Source organism: Neofelis nebulosa, chromosome 1, assembly GCF_028018385.1.
Source record: "Neofelis nebulosa isolate mNeoNeb1 chromosome 1, mNeoNeb1.pri, whole genome shotgun sequence".
NCBI lineage: Eukaryota > Metazoa > Chordata > Mammalia > Carnivora > Felidae > Neofelis > Neofelis nebulosa.
In genome coordinates this window covers 163428914-163442425 of record NC_080782.1, presented here as the reverse complement: position 1 = coordinate 163442425, position 13512 = coordinate 163428914, and the positions used below count along the sequence as shown (strand labels likewise).

The 13512-nt window shown below is 44.1% G+C and overlaps 1 long non-coding RNA gene across 1 annotated transcript; it reads left to right on the top strand.

The window, feature by feature from the left end:
- The first annotated feature begins 1202 nt into the window (after positions 1-1202).
- Positions 1203-10767, top strand: LOC131519529 (uncharacterized). The gene is made up of 2 exons (XR_009265693.1): positions 1203-6460; positions 9465-10767. It is a non-coding gene; the product is annotated as an uncharacterized LOC131519529 (long non-coding RNA).
- The last annotated feature ends 2745 nt before the right edge of the window (positions 10768-13512 follow it).

Sequence of the window (13512 nt, the reverse complement as noted above, 5' to 3'; positions counted from 1 at the left end):
GATTGGACATATTTTTTATGAAACCACATGGAAGTGGCTTGGTCATGGAACTTGGAATCACTCTGTGCCATCACACACCCCAGTGTGGCCATACTCATTTACCTAAGGCGCGTAAATGTGCATTTCCAAGCGACCCTGTGCTTGTCTCACGGTCATCAAATGCCACTGTAGGACTAAGGTGTGTTTCCTGTGTGTGCACGAGAGCTGTGCAGACGCGAGGTCGAGAGATAAATTTGGTCTCTTTGCTCCTCTAGCAGGATATTTAATTTGGATGGAAGTAATTTTTAAACTTTTGTTTTACAAATTTGTATACCAGCAGTTTAGATGAAGCCTTAAGCAAGTTCTTTTGTCGTTCTTAATAACGAAGTAGAAGTTATCTAATTGCCAGCAAATAAATGTCAAAGCAGAATATATATGTAGACCAGGGGGTGGGAAATACTGCCCATAAGCCAAATCCAGTTTGCCACCTGTTTTTGTAGGGCCCGTGAGCCAAGAATGAGCTTTATATTGTTAAATGGTTAAAAAAAAATCCTGTTTTATGATACATGAAAATTATAAAATTCAGATTTTAGTGTCCATAAATAAAGTTTTATTGGCACACAGCCATTCTCATCCGCTTAAGCATCGTCTGTGGCTGCTTTTGTACGATGGCAGAGTTGTTTGCAACAGAGACCAAATGGCCCACAAAGCTGATATTACTTATTTTCTGGCCCTGCGCTCAAGAGGTTTGCTGATTTCTGATGTAGACCAACTTCATTTATAGGGGATAATATGGTTCACATTTCTAAGCGGTAAGTGGAGAAGAGAATTTGTTTCTTTCGTATAGTCTGCCTTGTAGCCGCTTATGAAGCCGTCACCAGGAAGAACTGAGTGGCCGCTGGAGCACACAGGGCTCTGGGTAAACACTAGGTTGTTTTCTGAGTGTTTACTTCATTTGATGAACACCGAGAACATTATCTGTGCCAGATGGAAATCCCTCAGTGTTTTACAGTGAATCCCTGTCATAGAGAACTGTCTGGTGAAGAAATGCGAATTGCAGTTCATTATACCTTCAAATGTGACCTTTTTGCGTATCAGGATCTACAAGAAGGCAAAACTTCAAAAACATTTAAGAAAATTTTTTTTTAACATTTACTTATTTTGGGGGAGAGTGTGAGTGGGGGAGGGGCAGAAAGAGGGGGACAGAGGATCTGAAGCAGGCTGTCAGCACAGAGCCCATCATGAGGCTCAAACCCACAGACCGCAAGATTGTGACTTGAGCCGAAGTGGGGTGCTCGACTGAGCCACCCAGGTGCCCCTTAAGAATCTTTTTGAGTGTTAAGATTAACCTAGACAAATAATAAAAAGCTAAGATACTTGATTAGCAGTCCAGTGGCAATAAAAGTAGTTCAAAAGAATCTTTCCTTCTAGAAAATTCCATTTGCTTTTTCTACTTCTATTTTAATTAGAGCTAACACTGAAAGTGAAGTTATGGGAGTTAAGATTGAATAGAACACAGTTGCTAATACTGGATTTCTTCATATTTATACAGTTCTGGTGTATGTAAAAGGCTGTAGTAGAGACACACAGAGGCTAAACTTTGCTGGGTTTAAACCCATCTTTGTCCCTTAGGGGTTTGATCTTGAATAAACAGCTTAACTCCACGGGTCACTTTTAAAACCCCTATTTCGTAAAAGGTGCCTCTGAGAAATAAGTCAGGGTAAGTGGATAAGACAAATGCTGGGTATTTTTCCCCTACCTTTGATGAAGTTTCCCATAAGGACAAAAGCCTAGGCGTTTTTTTCTAAAAATACGGAACGTTACAGAAGCAGATTCTGTTGGATTTGATGGTCTAGGAAGATTTTGTTGACTTAGTGATCTTTAAATCCCTTTTATTATTTCCAGTGAACAGTAAAATCACACGTGAGTACTCAGCACGTCAAGCTTTAGGCTTTAGGTCATGATTAGATACAGTAGAGAGATGCAGGTGGCCGTGGGAAACACTGCAAGGGGGCCAGAGTCTGTGAAACTAGATGAATGCCAGGCTAGCTAATGTGGAACAGCTGCTTAGATTTCTTTGTTTATAAAAGAGTTTTTAAATTAAGGTATAACTGACCTGTAACGTTTTAGTTTCAGAGGTACACGATAACTCAATGTTTCTATGTATTATGAAGTCGTCACAGTAAGCCTAGTTAACCTATCACTACAGTTAAACTTTTTTTGTTTAAACTTGTTGATAAGGACTTTTTAAAGATTCACTCTCTTAGCAACTTTCAAATGTGCAATACAGTATTATTAACTGTGGTCATCCTGCTGTACTCCTATCCCTGGCATATTTTACAACTGGAAGTTTGTATCTTTTGACCCCCTCACCCGTTTTGCCCATGCCTGCTCTGGCAGCCATCCATTGTTTGTATTTAATAACTGAGTTACTACGCTTCACATAGACAGTCTAAACTTTGCAGTAGAATGAATACCTCTTTTTATTTACTTTTAAACAAGTCTTTTTTTTTTTTTTTAAGTTTATTCATTTTGAGAGAGAGAGGGAGAGAGAGTCCCAAGCAGGCTCCACACCATCAGCACAAAGCCCAATGTGGGGCTTAAACCCATAAAGCCATGAGACCATGACCTGAGCCGAAACTGAGTCAGACGCTCAACCGACTGAGCCCCAAGGTGTCCCAATTGAATGCTTCATTTTAACCTGGACTGAGGACCTTGGTTCATCCAGGTAACCGGTGTGTACTGACAGCCGTGGCATGGCTTTCTTGGGGCACAGGAGCCTGCATGCCCGTCCTGAGAAGGAACACCGCAGTGGCAGGACCCACAGGCCACCCACCCAGACGACACTGGGGTGTGCTGGTCTTTGTACCCAAGGCTGTAAGAGGCTGCAAGTGCTGACGTAATAACGCGTGTACCAACATAAAAGGCATGGTCTTACTATCTACCTACTTTGGAAAGAACGGATGTTTACTCGTAATATCCTTTTGTATCCCGTGTTCATAGTGTTCCGGAATGTATTAAGGTATCAAACCTCGTTAGGCAGAGTTACAAACATTTTGTCCACGCACTATTTAAAGACATGATGTGTTTTTTTTGCAGGCGACCAGCCTTTCTGCACCGTCTGTCTAAAGGAATTGCTGATTGCTTGCGATCACTACATGTACGGAACAAGGTCTCGTGGCTGTCGGTCTCCCGCTGTTTCAGCTTGAGCTCTTTAGTCTTGGGGCCCAGGTGCTTTTAAGCAATTTGGGAGGTAGACTTCTGGGTTCGTTTAACCTGGAGAACTGGCTAGTCATCATTTAGTGCTGTTGAGGAACTCGTGTCCTCCTTACCCTCCGTCTGCAAGCTTGTGGAGGGCTTGGGGGTGGGAACAGCAGGAGAGAGGTCCGTCACGTACCAAAAGGGCCTCTTTAGGGTTTTGTGGGGGCTTTGTTTCCCTCACAGACCAAACACCAGTGTGCTGTGTCCCGCTCCCCCAACCCACCAAAAAAGGACAACAAATACATGGTTTTAACTGGAATGAAGGAAAGCATTAGCTCACTTCTCTTGCCTCAAATACTTTGTATTACCTGATTTTGTTCATAAAGATGGGGTCGATGCTTTCTCAACTTAAAATCCCTACTTAGAAGGGCAACCGGGTGGCTCGGTTGGTTAGGTGTCCAACTCTTGATCTCGGCTCAGGTCGTGATCTCAGGGGCCGTGAGCGTGAGCCCCATGTCAGGCTCTGCTGACAGCGTAGAGCCTGCTTGGAAATCTCTGTGTCTGCCCCTACCCCCACTTGTAATGAATAAACAAAACAGAGAAATCCTTACTTAAAAAGAAGTCCCTGCAAACAGTAACTGGCTAAGTCTTGATTTGTGCCATTCGGTGCTTCATTTTAAACCAGAGTTTTCTTACTAAACAAGAAAATGTCAGGTTTGAGTCAACCTTCAATTATTCAGCCAACATATAAAAGTAACAGCCGCCATGTATCGTCTGCGTGTGCAGGCACCATGTATACTGTATGTTAAATCTTCCCAACAGCCCTGCCTGGGAAGATGTTAGTGTTCCTGGAGAGGATGCCACGACCTGGCAGGGGGTCCACATGTGGCTGCAAAGCCTGTATCCTCTTAGCCACCATCCTGCACAGGAGACGCGCCGGGTCGCAGGCCGTGGCACCGTTGGCCCAAAGTAACTGATGTCAGGAGTGGAACCAGGTGTCTACAGTGGTCTCGTCTCTGTCCTTGCTTCCCAGTGTGGTAGGGAATTACCCTCAGTTTATGACCACAAAAACAATAAGATCCAAGAAACTCACGTGGTCCAGGAGTAGAGCCGGAATAAGACATCAGGGTGGTCAGCCTGGGGTCTTCGTGGCTGGGCTTCTTACGGGAAGGAAAGACCGATGCTGCCGAGCGCAGCACACACAGGCTTTCCCTCCAGGTGCACCTGCGCCTTGTTCTCGCATGCTTCCTGCCTCGCCTCGTAGTCAGTTTTAGGATTGCATTTCACCCCTAAGACTTTACGCAGTTTACCAGGTGCAGAATGATATGTGAAGTCAGAAGGTCTGAATCGGGACTGGCGGACCAGTACAGCCTACCTTGGGGAGGTCAGTTTTCTCGCCCAGCATCCTCCCAGACAACTCTGTGACCGTGCGTGTCCCGCAGTCCGGGGATGAGCCCAGCTAATGTGCGCACCCACTCTAAGGATGCTGAATCCTACACAATTCTGGTCCATTGTTGATCATTCCAATTAACAGATGTGTTCTGGAAAATGGAGTTGAGGGGCACCTGGGTGGCTCAGTCGGTTAAGCGTCTGACTTTGGCTCAGGTCGTGATCTCACGGTTCGTGGGTTCGAGCCCAGCGTCAGGCTCTGTGCTGACGGCTCGGAGCCTGGAGCCTGCTTCGGATTCTGTGTCTCCCTCTCTCTGCCCCTCCCCCACTCATGCTCTGTCTCTCTCTCTCTCTCAAAAATAAGTAATCATTAAACAAAAAATGGAATTGAGATTGCTTACAGCTGGAGAGAAACATCAAGTCCAGCTGTAAAATACAGTGGCGGCTTCGTCTTCCGTCCTTTTGGCGGGGGGCGGGGGGCGCTGCAGCTGCTTTTCCAGAAATGACCCTGTTTCTCTGTGTAGGACCCAGGGGTGGAGAGACATGGTAATCGTCCTGTTGACTCCCCTCTTGATTGAATCCGAGTAGACCCAAAATTAGCTCAGTCACTTCCGTGTGTAGGTGAGGAGACTGAGGCCCAGAACGATGAAGGCACTCAAGTCAGTGGTAAGGCTCCTGAGCCAGACCTGGGTGGTCTGGTCACCGAGGCCAGTGCCCACGCTGCCGTCTGAGCCTGGGGCTGGCCTTCCTCCTGCGGGCGTGGGGGGAGCTGCTGTCTGCAGAGAGCAGAGGCCTTCAGTAGATGTGTGTTAAGTATATAATCGATCCGTGAATTGACAGAAAAACAAGACATTTTCTTTTCTTTCTTTGACATTTTCTTTTCTAACTTCTAAATGTTCTATGATCACACCCTAGGACAGAATTTCAAACTTGGGTAAAGGAAATGTTTTTAGGATAGATGTATAGGCCGTTAGAAATGCAGTATTTCTAAATGATTAATATTTGAGAAATGGAATTTGGTTAGATTTTGGTCACCCAATGCATTTGATATTTTCTACTATGAAGTTTCAAAAGAACAGATGTAAATAATTGTTTGTAGGGTTTATTAACAATTTATCCACTTACAAAGATGCTTGAAATGGTTTGCTGTCTCCCAAATTTATTTCTGCATGAGAGATTGCTTGATAGTTATTTGTTTTCTCTACTGTTGTATTTAAGCATCTTTTGGCTGCAACTAATGGTAACGGACTGACTAGGCCTTAAGCAGAGATGGAAGAGAAACCTTTCAGAAAATCCAGGAAGCAGAGTGGCGCTGGGGACAGGTGGTGATGAGATCTTCACAGATGTGACCTGAGGAACAGTTCTGCACAGGTGGAGAAGACACATGTGGCCCCAACTATGGCCAAGGGCAGATGGCTTGCTAGATGCTGAGCCACGAGTCTGGCTTGGACAGTCAGGTACTGTGTTTGGAGTAAACTTTTCCATTTTTAAAATCCTTCTTGCCCTGATAGATGCTGTGTTTAAAACGGGTAATTACACTGCCACCATGGCAACCAGGCTGGATTTGGCTTCATTCTTTCCACATTACTTGGGATATGCTCAGGGAATGGAAATTAACTTTTATATTTCTTTCTTTTTTTTAAACATGTTTGCACACTTTATTTTTTAAAAATTTTTTAACATTTATTCATATTTTGAGAGACAGAGCGTGAGCGGGGGAGAGGCAGAGAGAGAGGGAGACACAGAATCTAAAGAAGGCTCCAGGCTCTGAACTGACGGCACAGAGCCCGACGCGAGGCTTGAAACCACAGACCGTGAGATCATGACCTGAGCTGAAGTTGGACGCTTAACCGACTGAGCCACCCAGGCGCCCTAACTTTTATATTTCAAGGTAAGTAAAAATTAGGTGGTGAGGACTGTAATTATTCTGTGGTCAATACACATGATTTTCAAAATATTTGTGACACTTTGCATCATTGATCTCCTCCCTAAACATGATTAAAACTTGGCCAACAGTGAAATACTCTCAGGGCACAAAGATCTGCCAGAAAACATCAGGTAGTTGAAGGCAGTGACCCATAAGGATGGACTTTCCTAGAACCTTTCACGGCTCATCATTCGGTGTCAAAGGCTAATAAGGAGCATTTCACTTTGCAAATTTTGAAACCTTATTCCTGGACTCAAGAATATTAACAAAAGGAGAGACCCAACTGAGCTGCAGAAGGGAAGGGTGAGAACAGAATGTGTGAGGACAATTCTGAAAACAGTTTGCAGGTTTATTCATGTTACTCTGTATTTAAAAGTTATCTGAACATTCAGTGTCCAGTAAGCACATCATTCACACTTAAGAACCTCTGACAGGACCTGCCGGTGTGGAGCAAATCTTAGAGGCTGCAATTCCTGCCACTGAGTTTGTACCAGCACAACCTACTTTTCGAAAAATACAAAACAGCTGAACAGACCACAGGGGAGCAAATTGGTTCATACTGGCAAAAACTTACTGTGGCGGGATTACTGTTATAAGCGGGGCCAATGTCTTGCGGAAACAAAATACACGGATGGATATGCTAATTTTATTTCTTCTTTTGCTCCTATAAGGCTACTTCACAGTAAGAGTCTTAGAACAATTTTATTTATATTTTTTTAGTATCTGGCGTAGGGAAGAAGGCAACAAATGACATCTCTGGCTTCATAGGGAAGTGGTAACACCATGGTGTGTGTGTGACAAGACTGTTCTGTCACCTGAACCATTCTGTCCCCCTTGACAATAGGGCAGCTTGGGATCTTGACAGCTGAGGGTGCCAGGCCAATATTCCTGAAGTGCAGAAAAGCAGAAGATCACCCCCAATAAAGAAGACAATAAAATCAAACACATAACATTGAGAGAATTGGTGTCTCAATCTATGGAAGCCACGAAAGACTCCTCATCAATACGATGGACCAAGCCTCAAAGAGTAAAAAGACTGGATATATTTCACATGCAGGAGGGAAAATGTTTGAAATACGTACCCAAGAGCAACCACAAGAAAGGAGATTTCCCAAAGCAAATCAGAGTAAGAATAGTAGGCAGCTGCTGAAGAGACCACCAAGGCCACCAAGGCCACCAAGACCTGGCTGCTTACAGTGCCCACTGCTGGCCCAGCGGGAGTGTGGGGGCAGGCAGGCACCCCAAGCCCATGGCTATGCATCTTTCCCGGAACTTTTTCTGGTTACCAGCACAGTGACTTTTCTCTTCTGTTGGAACCGCTAAGGTGTGAGATTTGGATCTGAGGCTTCTTGGGGTTGCCTTGCCCACCACGTGGAGAAAGTCTGCCTGGAAAACAGAGATAAGTGTAGTCCCTGGTGGCATCGTTTGAATCCCTGGAATGGCTAATTGTGCGAGTCAAGAAGCCCTTTTGTGGACTTCAAGCTGTATTACAAAGCTGTAATCAAGACAGTATGGTACTGGCACAAGAACAGACAGTCAGATCAATGGAACAGAATAGAGAACCCAGAAATGGACCCACAAACAATGGCCAACTAATTTTTGACAAAGCAGGAGAGAATATCCAATGAAATAAAGACAGTCTCTTCAGCAAGTGGTGCTGGGAAAACTGGACAGCAACATGCAGAAAAATGAGCCTGGACCACTTTGTTACAGGAGACACAAAAATAAACTCAAAATGGATGAAAGATCTCAATGTAAGACAGGAAGCCATCAAAATCCTCGAGGAGAAAGCAGCAAAAGCCTCTTTTATCTCGACTGCAGCAACTTCTTACTCAACATGTCTCCAGAGGCAAGGGAAACAAAAGCAAAAATGAACTACTGGGACCTCATCAAAATAAAAAGCTTCTGCACAGTGAAGGAAGCAATCAGCAAAACTAAAAGGCAACTGACAGAATGGGAAAAGATATTTGCAAACGACATATCAGATAAAGGGTTAGTATCCAAAATCTATAAAGAACTTAACAAACTTAACACCCAAAAAACAAATAATCCAGTGAAGAAATGGGCAAAAGACATGAATAGACACTTCTCCAAGGAGGACATCCAGATGGCCAACTGACACATGAAAAAATGCTCAACACCTCTCATCACCAGGGAAATGCAAATCAAAACCACCATGAGATACCACCTCACCCCTGTCAGAAAGGCTAACATTAACAACTCAGGCAACAACAGATGTTGGCAAGGATGCGGAAAAAAAGGATCTCTTTTGCATTGTTGGTGGGAATGCAAGCTGGTGCAGCCATTCCGGAAAACAGTATGGAGGTTCCTCAAAAATTAAAAATAGAACTACCCTACGACCCAGCAATTGCACTACTAGGTATTTACCTCAGGGATATGAGTGAGCTGTTTCAAAGGGACACATGCACCCCAATGTTGATAGAAGCACTATCAACAATAGTGAAAGTATGGAAAGAGACCAAATGTCCATCGATGGATGAATGGATAAAGAAGATGTGGTGTGTGTGTACATACGTTCACACACACACACACACACACACACACACACACACACACTGGAGTATTACTCGGCAATCAAAAAGAATGCAATCTTGCCATTTGCAACTATGTGGATGGAACTGGAAGGTATTATGCTAAGTGAAATTAGTCAGAGAAGGACAAAAATCTTATGACTTCATTCATATGAGGACTTTAAGAGACAAAACAGATGAACACAAGGGAAGGGAGGCAAAAATAATATAAAAAGAGGGAGGGGGACAAAACAGAAGAGACTCATAAATATGGAGAACAAACTGAGGGTTACTGGAGGGGTTGTGGGAGGGGGGGATGGGCTAAGTGGGGGAGGGGCACTAAGGAATCTACTCCTGAGATCATTGTTGCACTACATGCTAACTAACCTGGATGTAAATTAAAAAAAGAAATTAAAAAAAACCCTTTTGTTCTTCAGCTAGTCCACGTTGGGTTTCTACACTGACCAAATCTACCACCACCTACGCTGCCCAGCCCTGCTAACCTCCCCAGCATCACAGCTGCATCTGTCTTCACAGATCTCTGTCCAGTGTATTACGTACACGCCTCTCTGGTGGTTTTGAAACCACAAATTTCTCACTCCTCCCATTAAAGGCGGGGCCTAGTTCCCCTCCCCTGGCCTCTGGATGAACCTTCCAGCCTGCGCTCAGAAGGAGACCATGGCCAGCCGGCCAGGAGGCCTCAAGACTACCCAGGTGAGGGTGGACAGGGCAGCATAGCTCCGGCCCAGCCCGGTCCACACAGGCTCACCCTGAGACTCAGCCACCCACCAAGGCCAGATGGGTGTTCCTGCCACAACTTCAGCAGAGTCTCTGGGCAGCCAGAGCCTCCCACCAGACGCACGAGCAAGCCCGCAGGTGGTTCCAACCCCAGGTGACACCGAGTGCACAGCCCTGCCCAAACCGCAGAGGCTCAGGAAAGTTAACTTGGGGTGTTTTGTTACACAGCAGTAGGTAACCTGTGCAAAGATATGGTTTCCCTTTGCCCTGTACGTAAATGGCATCGTATCCTCTGTATTGATCTTACACTAATTTTTTTCCTAGGTAACACTTTGCCCTGGAGATCTTTGCATGTCAGTACGTAAAGATTAATTAACATATAATTAACTACTGCAAATAATTTTGTCCTAACTTATGTAAACACTCCTCTGTTGGTCAACATGTTGATTGCTACAACTTGTTCCTTACTGCAAACCATTCTAAGATGGGTATCTCTGTGTTGGTCTCATCAGGCACGTGGGAGCATTTCTCTACGATATCCAGAAATGAAATTGTAAGAGAAGAACCTCACACTTTTATCATTCTGCCAAATTGCCCAAAAAGCTGTGCCCTTTTGCACTTATACCAGAGTATATGAGAATATTTCCCTCCCCTTATCTTTATCATTGCTGGATATTAACACGTTTTCCTATCTTGAGAAAAAGATATAATTGTATGGTTATTATGTAGTATAGATTAACTACTTAAATATTACATATTTTATACATATTATATAATACATATTGTATATTTTATATATAAGTATGTGTATTTAAATATACTTTGCACTTCCCTTGTTTGTAGTGATTTTCTGCAACTCTTCAGGTGTATATTGGCCATTTGTATTTATACTAAAGTCATTAATTGTCTTATTGCTTTGTTATGTGCAAATATTTTCTCCCAGTCTGTTGTTGTTACTTTGGTTTATGGCATCTTTTGTCATAAAGAAGCTTTAAATTTTGAGATTGGCTGCTCTGAACTTTTTGTCCTTATAAGGGTTTATATTTTGCTTAAGAAAGTCTTTTCCATCCTAAGATTATAAAATATTCCCTATTCTTTATATTAAAAAAAAAAACTCTTCTTTATCCATCTGGAATTTATTTGGTGTTTGGGGTGGGGAGTTCCAGAAACTGCTGGAATACAATGGGGAAGTGGGGGCGATGCCGTGAGGCATGGCAGATACACCCAGAAGCCAGAGGCTATGGCTGTGCTCTGGGTGGTTGGGGGTGCGGGGGGGAGTGTTGGGTGACCAGTGAGGTTGTTTCCTGTCTCCAAGGCTCAGTTTTGTGAAATGGTAACAATATGTATCCCTCAGTGTGTTTCTATGAAGTTCAGGCAAGACAAGTATATAAAAGTGCATAGAACTTAAAATAATGTTGCATATTAACCCTCACCATGTATTTAGCCAAATGGATGGTCCATTGTCTCAATCCAATGCCAAATCATCCACTACTTTCTCACTCCTATGAAATGTCAACTCTAGTATATGCTGAGGTTCCATAAATACACAGATGTCTCCAGTTTCCACTTACTGACTGATCTGCATCAACGAGCTCCAGTGTTTTTGTTGCAGTAGCTTTATAGTATCTATCAAAATTCTTTTTAATGTTTATTTATTTTTGAGAGAGAGAGAGAGAGAGAGAGAGAGAGAGAGACAGAGCATGAGTGGGGGAGGGGCAGAGGGAGGGAGACACAGAATCTGAAGCAGGCTCCAGGCTCCGAGCTGTCAGCACAGAGCCCAACACGGGGCTTGAACTCACAGAGCCCAACACGGGGCTTGAACTCGCAAACCACAAGATCATGACCCTGAGCTGAAGTCGGATGCTTGACCGACTGAGCCACCCAGGCGTGCCCTTCTAGTATCTATTTTTTTTTAACTTTTACTTAACTTATTATTGAGAGACAGAGAGACTCAGCATGAGCAGGGAAGGAGGAGAGGGCGAGACACAGAATCCAAAGTAGGCTCTAGGTTCTGAGCTTCAGCACAGAGCCAGACACAGGGCTTGAACTCGCAAACCACAAGATCATGACCCTGAGCTGAAGTTGGATGCTTAACCGACTGAGTCACCCAGGTGCCCCTCTAGTATCTATTTTTATATATAATAGGGCAAACATTCTATTACTTTCCATTAACTATTGGAGAATATCTATATATTTGGTATTTGAATCTTCTCGTGCGGGTGTGTCGTGTGTTTCCATTCACTTACAGCATCTACTATATCCTTTAGTGAAGTTTGGTAGTTTTCCTCCTATCTCTTATTGGAACTTTGCATTTTAGTTGCTACCATACATGGACCAGTTTTTCCATGACTTTGCTTTATTGGCTGTTATTTGCATGTAGGAAAGCAGTTAAATTCTGTATGTTGGTCCTTGATCTGGCCATCTTGCTTGCTTGGAAATTTCCCATTATTTGTAGAAATTCATCAGCTAACTGAGATTTTCTGGGTAAAGGATCAGCACCACAGGATTCTGGGTACCTAGAGTTTTTATGGCTCTGGTTACTTCCTGCTTGACATGGGGTGAAGACTGGGGTAGAGGAATGGAACTGGTTATTAGTTTTTGTACTGTATTTATCTAGGACTTTAGGGGAGAGCTGTCATGACCAAGCAGCATGTTGTACTTATTGATTGATTTCTTCAGACTGGCTCTCCTAAATCGTTGTGTCAGGTCTGTCACAGGTTGAATGGTCCAAGCTGGGTTGTTTTCTATGGCTTCCTTGCTGACAGGGTGTGGGGAACCTGCGGATGCCTGTAGTTCCAGGGTGGTGAATCCACAGCTTAATTCCTTGTAGTTTTACTGAGGAATGGGTGGTCAACAGCACCTCGTAAAGTCCTGTCCCATGAAGTTAGAGCCGGTCCTCCAGGCACCTGCCCTTCCAGGTCTTTATTGACACCACGTCTCCAGGATTCAGGTCAGGAAGAGGCACATCTGTGGGTTCGTCAGCCTGCTAGAAGCAAACTTATGTATCAAATGTACCTGATCGTATCCAACTCCCTAAGTGTGAGCCTGTCAGGAATTCCTAAGTCACAAAAAGGGTGTACAGTCTTCCACATAACATCTCAGAGGAGCTTGAACCAAGCATACTTCTGGGGGTCACACTCACCCAAGGCAGGACAGCCAGCAAGGCTTTTTCCCCAAGTTAAGTTGATTTCTCGGCATATCTTTGCCAAAGTTCATTTTTTCTGTTTTTCCAATTGGTTGGGGTCTGCAGGAAGCACGTAATTTCTATAGAATGACCAAGGCAATAGGGGTGCCTGGGTGGCTCAGTCGGTGAAGCGTCCGACTTCAGCTCGGGTTCCTGGGTTTGCGGTTCCTGGGTTTGAGCCCCGCGTCGGGCTCTGTGCTGACAGCTCGGAGCCTGGATCCTGCTTCGGATTCTGTGTCTCGCCCTCTCTCTGCCCCTCCCATGCTCATGCTCTGTCTCTCTCAATAATAAATAAATGTTAAAAAAAAAATTAAAAAAAAAAAGAATGACCAAGGCATTGGACATTGCTTGTGTGACTTTTGCCACAAATGCCAACCTGTTGTCACTCTGAATTGTTAGCGGCAGTCCAAACCTAGGAATGCCGTCATTTACAGGTGTTTTGACAACTTCTGAAGTCGGAACAGCATGGGGAAAGCCCAACCCAACTTGTAAAGTTGTCTACTGAAATACTAGCAAATATCAAGAATTACCCTGTTGTTTTTGGCGTCATGGTGAAGGCTACC